Genomic DNA, 12,446 nt, shown 5'->3' with positions numbered 1-12,446 from the left:
TAAACAAATCAACTTGGACTTAATTGAACGATTTTACCGGTTTAGGAGGCTTGAATGAAGTTTTTTTTTTTTTTTTTTCCAGTTAGGGGGCCTAATTGCGCTATCCACCAGACTTAGGGGGCCAATTTGACACTTTTTCCTTATAAATTTAATTTTATCTCTTTCTTTTAATTCAACTAGTATTTTCACACGTATGATTCACGGAATGGATTTGTTATAATATATTAAGAATATTTGGATTGATATATAATTATATAAATTATAACATCAAATATTATATAGTGCAATTGAAAATATGTTTTGGATCGATTATGTTTTCTGATGCTATCCTTGTTTGAATTCTAGCAAATAATTGCTTAAATAATAGCTAATGTGTATATGTACGCATGCGGTGCTGTAACTTTAGAGATTTTATATATCACTGTTTATTATTTTTATAAATTAGGCAAATATGCTCATTATCTAGTAACTCAGTTATAGCATTCAATTGCTATTCTAATTCAATTGTGTAGATATATTGAAATTTTGCCATCTTGGAAAAAAACATAATATCACCGGTTGTATTTACACATTATTGAAACATCTTTGTAATTAAACAACATTGGTAGTAGCAACACAGGCTTGTTCATCCTCATCTAGAACTAAATAACACTTTCAGGCTATAGATTGCATTGCAGGAAAATATATGTATTGTATTATTATGATTAATAATTTTAATCTAGAATTGTATTAACAATAGGAAATAAGTAAGAATATATTTGATTAGGAATTGTATTACTATATTTTAATTTAAAATTGTATTACGAATAGGAATTGTATTACCATATTTTACAATATTACGCAAAATTTAATAGTATAGGAGTGTTTTGGGTGGGAAGTTAAAGTTTAGGATATTGTTTTTATTAATAGTATAAACCTTAATAGTATAGGAGTGTTTTGGGCAGGAAAGTTAAAGTTGATGATATTGTTTTTATTAATAGTATAAACCTTAATAGAATATGATTGTTTTGGGCGGGAAAGTTAAAGTTGAGGATATTGTTTAATTTTTATTAATAGTATAGAATGCATTGCAAGAAAATATATGTACTTTATTATTACGATTAGTAATTTTAATCTAAAATTGTAATACGAAAAGGACGCATGGAAGAATATATTTTATTACGAATTGTATTACCATATCTTAATGTACAATATTTGTATTACGAATAGAAATTGTATTACCATATTTTACAATATTATGCAAACCTTAATAATATAAGAGTGTTTTGGGTGGTAAGTTAAAGTTGAGGATATTGTTTTTATTAATAGTATAGATTGTATTGCAAAAAAATATATGTACTGTATTATTACAATTAGTAATTTTACTCTAAAATTGTATTACGAATAGGAACGTAGGGAAGAATATATCTTATTACGAATTGTATTACCATATTTTAATGTACAATTGTATTACGAATAGAAATTGTATTACCATATTTTACAATATTACGCAAACCGTAATAGTATATGAGTGTTTTGGGCGGTAAGTTAAAGTTGAGGATATTGTTTTTTATTAATAGTATAGATTGCATTACAGGAAAATATATGTATTGTATTACTATTTACTACGATTAGTAATTTTAATCTAAAATTGTATTACGAATAGGAACGTAGGTAAGAATATATTTTATTATGAATTGTATTACCATATCTTAATGTACAATAATTGTATTACGAATAGAAATTGTATTACCATATTTTATAATATTACGCAAACCTTCATAGTATAGGAGTGTTTTGAGCGTGAAATTAAAGTTGAGGATATTGTTTTTGTTAATAATATAGATATAGATTGCATTGCAGGAAAATATATGTACTGTATTATTAGGATTAGTAATTTTAATTTAGAATTGTATTACGAATAGGAACATAGGTAAGTATATATTATTATGAATTGTATTACCATATTTTAATGTACAATAATTGTATTACGAATATAGAAATTGTATTATCATATTTTACAACATTACGCAAACCTTAATAGTATAGGAGTGTTTTGGGCGGGAAGTTAAAGTTGATGATATTGTTTTTATTAATAGTATAAATTGCATTGCAGGGAAATATATGTACTGTATTATTAGGATTAGTAATTTTAATCTAGAATTGTATTACGAATTGGACGTAGGTAAGAATATATTTTATTAGGAGTTGTATTACCATATTTTAATGTACAATTGTATTACGATTAGAAATTGTATTACCATATTTTACAATATTACGCAAACTTTAATAGTATAGGAGTGTTTTTGGCGTGAAGTTAAAGCTGAGGATATTGTTTTTATTAATAGTATAGATTGGATTGCAGGGAAATATATGTATTATGAATAGGATATTGTTTGTATTACGATTAGTAATTTTAATCTAGAATTGTATTACGAATAGAACGTAGGTTAGAATATATTTTATTAGAAATTGTATTACTATATTAATGTACAATTGTATTATGAATAGGAATTGTATTACCATATTTTACAATATTACGGAAACTTTAATATTACAGAAGTATTTTGGGCGTGAAGTTAAAGTTGAGGATATTGTTTTTATTATTAGTATAGATTACATTGTAGGGAAAATATATTTACTGTATTATTACGATTAGTAATTTTAATCTAAAATTTATTACGAATAGGAACGTAGGGAAGAATATATTTTATTAGAATTGTATTACCATATTTTAATGTACAGTTGTATTATGAATAAAAATTGTATTACCATATTTTACAATATTACGCAAACTTTAACAGTATAGGAGTGTTTTAGCCGGAAGTTAAAGTTGAGGATATTGTTTTTATTAATAGTATAGATAGATTGCATTACAGGGAAATATATGTACTGTATTATTACGATTAGTAATTTTAATCTAGAATTGTATTACGAATAGGAACGTAGGTAAGAATATATTTTATTAGAAATTGTATAAAATAGTTTAATGTACAATTGTATTATGAATAGGTTTTGTATTATCATATTTTACAATATTACGCAAACTTTAATAGTAAAGGAGTGTTTTGAGCAAGAAGTTAAAGTTGAGGATATTGTTTTTATTAATAATATAGATTGCATTGCAGGGAAATATATGTACTGTATCATTAGGATTAGTAATTTTAATCTAGAATTGTATTAAGAATAGGAACGTAGGTAAAAATATATTTTATTAGGAATTGTATTACTATATTTTAATGTACAATTGTATTATGAATACTGAATAGTAACTGTATTACCATATTTTACAATATTAGACAAACTGTAATAGTATAGGTCTGTTTTGGCGTGAAGTTAAAGTTAAGGATATTGTTTTTATTAATAGTATAGATTGCATTGCAGGGAAATACATGAACTGTATTATTACGATTAGTAATTTTAATCTAGAATTGTATTACGAATAGGAATGTATGTAAGAATATATTTTATTACGAGTTGTATTACCATATTTTAATGTACAATTGTATTACGAATAGAAATTGTATTACCAAATTTTATAATATTACGCAAACTTTAATAGTATAGGAGTGTTTTCGGAGTGTTTTGGACTAAGAAAAAACCCAATGGGAAAAAATCCTAGCCAAGGAAAAAAGAGCACAACTTTAACTGCCAACGAGGAAGAGTTCGGGCTGGAAAACTAACCTTACGGTCCGTGACTTACGCCAGTTGCCTTGTTAAAAACCTTGGACTAAGAAATAACCCACTGGGAAAAAATCTTAGCTAAGGAAAAAAGAGCATAACCTTACACATAGTTTTTTTGGACTATAAGGGTCTCCTGATCTACCAATCCAGGGATTGGATTTACTCGCGACCTAGGGACTGAGTCTCTAATATGATTAAGAGACCAAATTTTACCTATTTAGGGATCAGGTTTTACCAATCGGGAGATTGGATTTAATCACGGTCTGAAGACCTCTATTGATCATACTAATCATCGGTGGGAACGCCTTTCCCAATGCCCATTACACGGGCTAACTGGTCATAGCTGGTTTGAGCTCGGTCAATCCTCGATTTGAATTACCTGGTCACAAGATCGCTCTTAGCGGATCGCGCTCGGTTGATTTTGATTACCACGTTAATCATTATAACGGGTTTTTGAAAATCGAAACCATTTGAATGGGGTATTTTTTCCCCTTTTTTGCGCTCAGTTTAGGAACCGAGAATCCCAGGTGGAGGGACGCTAAGAGACTCGAAAGTCTAATGAGACTGCGAGGGTCAATATGCTCGGGAAGTATGCTATGGTGTGCTATAGTCACCAAGGTCACATTGCTTGGGAAGCGTATTACGATTGAGAATTGCTTTAGTGGGCTCCGTAAGTCGAGAGGATCGCCCTACAATCGCTCTACAAGCCTACTAGCAGCCCCCCATTCCCTATGATGCAAGAATTGCCAACATAAGGGAGTAGATATGACAGCCTCCCGAGTTTGTTTTCAATTTTGACTAAGGTCGGGGAGCGACTTGATCGAGTTCACGATGTCGATGCATCAGACCATATTTATAGTATCGATGGTCGATTTGCCTAACTCGTAGGACTTTGGAGATTCACAAGGTTTAATCTTATCGATCAAGGGATCGGACCTGTAACCCGATAAAGGGTTTGAATGCTACTGATAGAGTGATCGGATTTTTAATCGTGACAAAGTGATCAGCTATTACCAATCAAAAGAATGGATTTACCCGGGACGGGAAGTCCGACCTGGCGGGTTCAATTGGCTACTTCGTAGGGCTTAATGCCGGGAACTGGTCTGGTCTCACCGCGTCGATGGTGGCAATGTCGACCTAATCAGGCGTATAGCGCCGGTGGTGGTAATGCCGACCTAACCGGTCTTAATTGCCTATTACGTAGGACTTAATGCTCGGAAGTGGTCCTGGACTCACTGTGTCGATGGTGGCGATGCCGACCTAATCGGGTTTATATCGCTAGTGGTGGTAATGCCGACCTAACCGGGCTTCGTTGCCTACTACGTAGGACTTATGCCGAGATATGGTCTCGGGCTTATCATGTTGATATGCCGACCTAATCGGTCTCAAGGCACCAGTAGCAGTAATACCGACCCGGTTGGATTTAACTTGCATACTACGTAGGGCTTATGCCGCGATATGGTCTCGGGCTTACAGGGCCGGTGGTGGCAGTACCAACCTAACCGGGCTTCGCACACAACTAATCTATATACATGATCGTGTACAATTTACAAAGCGAATTACAAAATTTACAAGCTTTTAAAACTTCAGCTTCGCTCGGTCGCAACTTCAAATAGGCGGGCTCGAGCATTTGATGGAGTTTGCATATCTTAATGATAGTAAAAAGGGCACCTTGCTCCCATGGCCCCATAATCGGGCAAATCTGTCTGAGGACCATAACGGACACCTTACTCCCGTAGTGGGCACTAAACCCAAAGATCGGTTCGAGGACCGTAATGGGCACCTTACTCCCTTAGTGGGCACTAAACCCAAAGATCGGTCCGAGGACCATAACGGGCACCTTACTCCCGTAGTGGGCACTAAATCCAAAGATCGGTCCGAGGACTATAACGGGCACCTTACTCCCGTAGTGGGCACTAAACCCAAAGATTGGTTCGAGGACCGTAACGGGCACCTTACTCTCGTAGTGGGCACTAAACCCAAAGATCGGTTCGAGGACCGTAACGGCCACCTTACTCCCGTAGTGGGCACTAAACCCAAAGATCGATCCGAGGACCATAACGGGCACCTTACTCCCGTAGTGGGCAGTAAACCCAAAGATCGGTTCAAGAACCATAACGGACACCTTACTCCCGTAGTTTTTTTATGAGTTTTTGGTCGTAGCATTTTTTCCGACAGCCGTCATAGCGTTTTTTCTGACCACCGTCGTAATTATGTTGAGATATGACTCCGAGCTTAAAGTGCCGGTGGTGGAAATACCATCCTAACCAGGCTTTATTACATATAGTTTGCTATTACAATTTCTAAGTACAAGACTATAGCCAATACAAATTACAATTTGGGCTATACATTTTACAATCATATTACAAAGGCGTAAACTCTAAAAAATTCTTATCTTGCATTTTCCACTAAATGCACGTAGACTGCTAGCCACTATTGCTCTTGTATTTTCATTTTATTTTTAGCTTTTTTAATTGCTCAGCGCATCGCGCACACTAGCATCTAGAGGTCAGGAGATCCGGTGCTCGTCCACTTCTGCCTTGCAGACTTTCAAGCTCAGACACCTAATACAACCGGGAATGTTATTGTGCATTGGAAATGACTACAACAGTGACCGGGAAACTGACATGCTTCAGAAAAGGTTCAGTTCGATCAATAGGAGGTCGGGGAATTTTCCAGCTTCGTTGAGGAAACCGCCCGGCGCTCAGTTCCGACAATTAACTCAGATGAAGCCGGGGAACAACACAGTGCTATAATTGGTTTCAGCTAGAAGCCCGGGTCGGGAAAATTCAAGACCACCAAAGTTTGTAGCGTGTTCATTTGCTTGGCCGGTGCGCTTGGCGAAGTTACTGGCGTGATGGTGTGCATTATGCCAATATATGTACGAACACTCATCCGGTCGTGAAGTTGGTCGGCTTATGTTTGAGGAGCAGTTCGCAGCTCTAACACGACCATGAGCTCGAGCATGTCTGTTGTTGACACATGGGAGCTCCTTTTTGCTAAAGCTTACTAGCCGTCGAAGTCCTTAAACAAATTATATTAACAAATGATTTGCCGACTCTGATCTGCCTTCAAGTGCTCAGTGAACGTGAGAAATTCCTAATCAGCGGAGGAGATTTTCGACTGGGAGATCTAGCAATAGAGCATTTAAATGCATTAAACTTAGAGAAATCCCGATACGATTAAGGGAGATTGTCTCGTCTCTACAGTTGATTGGGACCGAGCTCAGGGCATCGTATAAAATGCCAAGTGCCACAACAGATGGCTTATCTCAGTTATACGGGCGTATACTTTGCGATGGATCCTCGACCAAACTGGTTATATAGATCTTTCCAGGTGGATACCGTGATCGGAGAGGTCGGAAGTCTCGGAATAATTTGACCGGGCACTAAAATTTGATTCCTTGTTGTGATGGTTTATTGACTGCTTAGCGGATGACCACGCTAAATGATTTACGTGGAGCTCAGATCACATGGTGCTTGGGTTGGCATCCCATTGCTCGGTTGTCGGAGCTTTCGGTGCACTATGGTATATTTTCTGAACTTTCCAAGCACATTAATACGGCGCTTAGATTTGCTGGGTGTACAGCCCGCGATCTACAATTCGCTGGATAAGGCGGATTGGCGGGAACACGCTGAGCTCGGTAAAGTCGGGAATACACAAACTCATTGGTAATGGCAAACGTCCATGTTGCAAGGCGCTGTCTATGAGTTATGGTACTCCACCGCGATTTTTCTTACGTAGAGATTAAGCTGCATGCATATATATTGATCGAGCAAACCCATGCCAACCACAAGTCGGAATAGACTTGGGGCCGCGCTCTGGTTCACTTCCCCGATCTCCGACCACTTAAGTAAACAAGCAAATTTAAGCCGGTTATCCAGCGACAAGACTTTGGCACCAACTTTGCAGTCAAGGAAAACCAACAGCAAACCATAGTTGGAGAGGGCACGTTTCTCCATGAATCGTGCTGCAAGTCGAGCAAACCAAAGTTCCGAACTGAAGTCATGGTTCCTGGATTTTGTTAAGGTTGCCGACCACCGTAACACTTGTTGGTTGATGGTACACTTGCTTGTTAAGAAAATGACTTAAAACAAATACCAGTCACTTGTTTGGAGTATGTCGTGAACTGACTATGAAGTTAATTGAGCTCTGACTGGAGCCAATCACCTGCGAGCGCTTAGTGCCTGGTTTCTAACTTGATGGTGCACGGACGAGCATCAATGACAATGGGCGAGGACGGGAGAGACCGATCAACTGGCCGATATGGTACTGGTGAGGATAGCATCCCAGAGCACACTGGGATCTAAATGAATGGGTAACACAAGGAGATGGCCGGTGCTGTTGCGGCAGTTGTCCAGTATCCAAATCCCTGACCAAAGCAATACGATACAACCATAGAATATCCGAGACTGGCTTATTTGAATCGCTATGCTACGAGTATTGCCCAGTTGGAGTCTTGGGTCGGCGTGGCCGATGCCTCAAGTGCACAAAGTGACTAGTGAGCCTCTGGTCTAACATCATTCGATCAATTCATTCACGGTGAACGAAGTCTGGTTGGTCTTAGAGGTAATAGACAGGCCGTTTGGACACCAATTGTAGCTACCGGAGGGTAACCTGATCCACACCAATTCTAACCAATGTGCTCTCCTATGCTCGGGAACTTATGCAATTATCGGCTCGGTAACCTGATCCACACCTCAATTGTTCGATTCATAGCTCGGAACTGATCTAGGAGCTTGAATAATGAAGACGGGGTCGAATTGTTCTCAACGATCGGCACTGTCGTACGCGTGTCTACTAGAATGAAGATGACACACATTCATGCCATGTAACAAGGTGGCGAACAACCGTGAATGGAGTGCTTCAAAGCTATTTTTGATTAATTTATGAACGTTTGCTTAGCTTGATCGGGATCGACCGAGTTTGGAGCAAAATGCATTTCGATCATCTATTCGGAGAAAGCTGGGAAACTAGTCATTGGTTCCGGGGGCTGACTGGCTGGATTATTCAAGTGCTCACGAAATAATGAATGGACAACATGCACGCAAACACAGTTCATAATTCTTCGAGCTGGACATGCTTGGGGAATTGTCAGATGAAGAAATTGAGCACGGTTGGAGCTTGCATGCTGCGGTGCTAATTCGATACCCTCTTCTTAGTTTGTGATCGAGCTCCAGTAATCTAAGGTTAGGATCGAAGCCGAGAAAATCAACCAGAGACGAAGTTGTATGCTTGAGTAACGAGTTGACCACCTGCCTGGTGAGGTTGAACGGCAAAAAATTGGCCGTTAGATAAGTCCGGGAAGCTCGAATTAATCAAAACATTTGTTGCTTAATCATTAATCCATGGTTGAGTTCAACCGGGTCCAGAGTAAGTTACAGAGGATGAGATCGTGATGACTATTAGAAGAAATGGCTCGTAATTCCTATTGAATCACCGGAGTCTTTTGCTTATTCCTTTCACGGTCTTGGTTTTCGCATTTCATCGCCCCATCACTCAATCTAGGAGTTGACCGGTTGGACCGTACAAGTAACTACGAGGTGATCAATATAGGCACGAACTCATACATTGTACATAATGCTGCGAGCCAGATAAGACGTGATTAGGAAAGCTCGAATAGGGCGGAGCTTAGATTCAGATTAGTTGCTCGAGATGCTCAAACTAGGAGATTGGGAATTTGGGACACCCTTCTGATCGCTAAATTTGTTCTATGTTCATGAAGGTCGTGTGTGCATGGATGTTTCTACTTTGCTTGCTCTACTTTGAAAAAAGGCAAGACTTGACTCTGGCCATCAGCTCGAAAAGTGAGGAAATGTGTCTGTTATTATGTTTGGTTGAGAAACTACTCAGAGTTCAATTACGGCAAACTCCCTCCGGGAGTTCGCTCTGTTGTAATTTATTGCAGTATCCAGGAGCTTTGGTGGTTGGTTCCGTTCAGGCGGAATCCTTCAGAGATGGGATGCTAATACATGCATTTTTTTTTATGCTTCTCTTTCCTCCCACTATCTTGATTTTCGCATTCCACCGCCATTGTCCACCAATAAACTTGCACGCACTTATTCCATTTTCTATTGGATCACCCACACCCACCACCTCCAACGAGAAGAGAAGAGAGAGGCTGTAGGATCATTTTGATGGCGACGCGGCTGGAAATTCTCAACTATCAAGCTAATGAAGTGGCGAAAAAAGATGATTTGGAATGGTGAATAATTTGCTTGAGAATATCATTTTTGGAGGCAGATTATCGACGGAGAACAGTGAAAACTACAAGGAAGAGTCGTTGAGGGACGAGGAGAGCGCGGCGGAGGCAGCGATCGAACCCCACTAGTCCTCTTCTGCATTCGCCTAACCTTTTCTTGAACATGCAGGGCTACTAATCACGCTGGAGTGGAGAGATAACTGACGGTGGACAGCATGACGAAGAAGATGATGGCGGCGATTGATATCTACTATTTTGTACAATAATTCACCCCTTATTTTAGTTGTTTTGATGCTTATTTTCTTTATCCTAGTGAAATTGAAAATTGTTTGTGTGTTATATTGTCCCAAGGGTTGAATTATCCACAAGGAGCAACAAAGGAAGAATTTTGGAACATTTTGGACAGGTTTTGGAAGAAAAGGAAATTACCTAAGGAAGGAAGGAAACAAGAATAAGAATTGGAAAAGAATTGGAAGTTGCGTCATGGGCCCAAGGCCCATTTATCTCTTATATGTTCTACATATTCTCTACAATTTAAAGAGTTCCCAACCCTAGTTAGTTTTAGTCTATTTTTCTCTCTTCTCTTTATATTTCCCTAGAATAGTATAGATTAGTTTTACCGAGAGATGAGTCTGCATCTGAACTTTCCAATCATGAAACTTATCAAGATTAAACATTAGGAAATGTCTATGATGATCCATTTTAGACATATGTGCAAAGTGTGAGAAGATTTTTCAAGATTTTGAAAAGAGATCACCAGGCAATACACACAGAGTGTCTACCGTTCAAGGTACTAGCTCTGATACCACTTGTTGGTCCCAATGGGTAGAGGAGTGAGTCTAGAAAGGGGGGGGGGGGGGGGTTAAATAGACTCACTAGATTTTAAAAACTTTTCAATGCAAGTAGAAACCCTCAAAGAAAGTTAGAACTTGACCAAAGATAAACGCAGCGAAAATAAAAGGTTATAAATTTTTAGTACCACTTTGCACTACCGTTTTATTTAAGAAAATGTTAGGCTTGGCTCGTGATTATGCAATGCAATGAGTAAGGCAATAAATGTGTGAGAGAGAGAGAGGGGGGGGGGTTATAGTGGTTCGGCTGTTAACGAAGCCTACTCCACTCTTCTTCATAACTTGTGAAGGATTGCACTATTATCTCCTTTGATAGTACAATGTTTTCCCCAAAACGTGCTCCTTTGATCACAAAGCCCGGCATCCACGCTTTTGTGGATCTTTTAACTACTACAAGTTTACTCCGCCTCTTTCTACTTCTCCCAAGTAGAGGTTGGTTGAAATGTTGAGATTTTCTCCAACTTGGAATCTTGGCTTGAGTTTCTTGTATCAACACTTGAGTAGCACAAGATTTCTCTTAAAAACTGGATTGAGAGTTTTTGAGCTTTTTGAATATTCGCACACTTTAAAAACGCTTATGATAGCCTTATCGCATGTATAAACCAGCAGCTCCAAATGAGATGAAGCATGGGTATTTATAGGCGTGAATTTTGATTCCGTTAGAGGAAAATCAAAAATTCAAAACCTAAGTCCAATGTGCAATATCCGTTGGGTAATAGTTGACCCATGTGAATGTTAGTACTTTCTAGCCGTTTGTCTACTTTAGTGTAAAGACAATTTGTCTTTTGTCCTACACAAAAGGACATGTCATTTAATGCTCCTTGGGATCATTACCTAGAATCGGTTTGACATTCTGACCATTCACAACATCAAGGCTATGGACAAGACAATATTCTAAGGAATGTCCCTAGAGTCCTTATGCCTTGGGTGCTCGTGAGAATGATTGACCTTATCATTCTCTCATCATCTCCTTGAATAACTCATCTTGATTATTCAGTCTTCAAGAGTTCGGCCCTTCCAGTATTCGGCCTTGGTAAGTCTTCGGTCTTCAATTCTTTGAGTCTTCGACCTTGAGGGCTTCTAATGCTTCAGCTTAGGGTCGCCTTTGGTTCTGTTATGAACTCATTGAGACGAGTCCTTAACCAGTGTTCGGCCTATTAAGATAAAAGACAAAGAAAAAGTTTGGGGGTCTCCTCTGGTCTTAGGTATCATCAAAATCAATGGCTCGGGGTTCTTAACAATACATTGTAATAGAATTAATAGTACTTAAAAAAAAGTTTTCTATACATTTTTTAAAAATTAAAAATTTTCAAATGTACATTTTTGACATTTAAAAAAAATCAATACCATTTAATATTTAGGATATTCCGATATATTTTTGCAAATTTTTAAAAAATTAAACACATTTAGAGTAGAGTTCACTTCCAATTTGAGTTGGATCAATTAAAATGAATTTGGATATATTCTCGTAAGTGAGATGTTTAAGTTGATATATTATGCATTCGAAATAGATAATAGATGAATGAAGAATTGATTTTCAATGTGTACTAATAAAAGTTAAAAAATGGACTATGAAAATGCTTATAAGTAGTCATTGTCTCATCTAGAAAATATGTGAGTTTACACTAGTATATATATAATTCAACTTTTTAAAGAGTTTAAATTGTGTAGTACTGAAGTGCACTATCGTGTGTGTGGGGGGGGGGGGGGGGGGGGGGGGGGGTTTGTAA

This window comes from Ipomoea triloba, chromosome 6 (genome assembly GCF_003576645.1).
Source record: "Ipomoea triloba cultivar NCNSP0323 chromosome 6, ASM357664v1".
NCBI lineage: Eukaryota > Viridiplantae > Streptophyta > Magnoliopsida > Solanales > Convolvulaceae > Ipomoea > Ipomoea triloba.
Note: the sequence above shows the minus strand (reverse complement) of the source record.